Below are 1642 nucleotides of genomic sequence, written 5' to 3' on the forward strand. Positions count from 1 at the left end.
GAAGAAACCTCAAACAACTAGGATTACAAATCCCATTTGACCCAGCTATTCCCCTGCTAGGGATCTCCCCCCAAAAGAATTAAAAGAATCATACCACAGTGATATATGCTCATCCATGTTTATAGCAGCACAGTTTATAATACCTAAAACTTGGGAGTAGCCTAATTGACCATTAGCTGGAGACTGGATAAAGAAAATGTGATTTTTGTTATAAAATTGAGTACATTCTAAGCCACAAAGAATGAGAAACTAGGGACATGCACATTGAGGACATACTCTTAAGTGAAATTAATAAAACACACATGTGTAAATACCAGATAGTTTCTCTGGTATGAGAAATTAAAAGTGTAAATAAGAATCAAAATGTATAATTGATACTGGATAATAGGAAAAAAATGTCTAAATGTGTAGGGGAAGTGGGAGGGATAGGGGAAAGCTAAGAACGGAGAAGAAAATATAAGAGAAAAGGAAAACATACCTGTAAATAGGGAATAGTGGAGAGGGTGAAGGGAGGACAGGAGAATGGGGAAAAAAGAAGAACCAAGATACATCATGTAAAGGTTCAAGATCTCAATTATAAACGGAACTATATTGTATACCTAAAATGTACCAACAAAGAAAAAGGGAAAAATAAATCAGTTAAGTTGTAGAAAAAATGTCCTCCGTATATACTACAGAAAGTTTACAATTGCATAACAACTTTATTAAAACAGGAACATGTGGACCGAAAAGACACACACTAAATACTGACAAATCCTCCAAGTCTTGCTTGGAAAAAATAAAACTCTACATTGCCTTTTAGATTTTTATTTAAAACATTTTTTAAGAAGTCTGTGCACATCTGCTCTCAATACACATATTGTGTGCTGTAGTCTTCCAGAATTATGCTTCTTGTTTTGAGTATCTCTCAAATGAGGAGAAACAGGTAGGCGCCACAGGGAGGCAACAAGTTTGGACCCTGAACAGGGAAGAACTTCACAATCAGGAAAAAAACCCGCTCAGGACCAAGACATTTCTTTTACAGTAGGTAGAACTAACCACCCACCATGGAGTCTGCTCAGTGCTGGGAGTTTTGGTGCCATTCTTTCTCCTCTGCAGAGCGCTCTCAGAGAGAAGGCTTCCTCTGGGAACCTTTCACACTCAGGGATTCCCTTATTTCTGCACAGTGCCTGTTCTGACTGCAAGTCAGGACTGAAATGATCGTCCCTTGCACAGCTCTGTGAGATGCAGCCCTTCATGTGAGGGCAGAGTGTGCTGCCTGCCTGATGGTAAGTTCCTAAGACAGGTCCAGCGCTGCTGCTGCTGCCAGAGAGCTCGCGGGCCTGGGGACAGTGAAGGGAAATCAGGCTCCACTGACTGTGGCACTCTCAGGCTGAGGGGGCCTGGAAATGAGGAGCCCAGAATCCTGAGCCTCGGGTGTGTGCCAGAAAATGGCTTTTATGATAAAGGAGAAAATCCTGCTAGCTAGCCTGTTCCAGGAAGGGTGTGGGGAGCCCCAGGGCTGCAGAGTCTCTATCCCCTGTCCAGGGTGCAGCAGAGGCCTGACTCCTAGAGGAAACAGGAAGGCCAGGGAGGGAGGAGCTGCAGGTCAGAGGTGGGAGGGGTCCGCACAGAAGGAGGGGGCGGAGCTGGGGCACGCCTC

The sequence above is a fragment of the Fukomys damarensis genome, unplaced genomic scaffold (genome assembly GCF_012274545.1).
Source record: "Fukomys damarensis isolate Sample0158 unplaced genomic scaffold, DMR_v1.0_HiC HiC_scaffold_23, whole genome shotgun sequence".
NCBI classification, from domain to species: domain Eukaryota; kingdom Metazoa; phylum Chordata; class Mammalia; order Rodentia; family Bathyergidae; genus Fukomys; species Fukomys damarensis.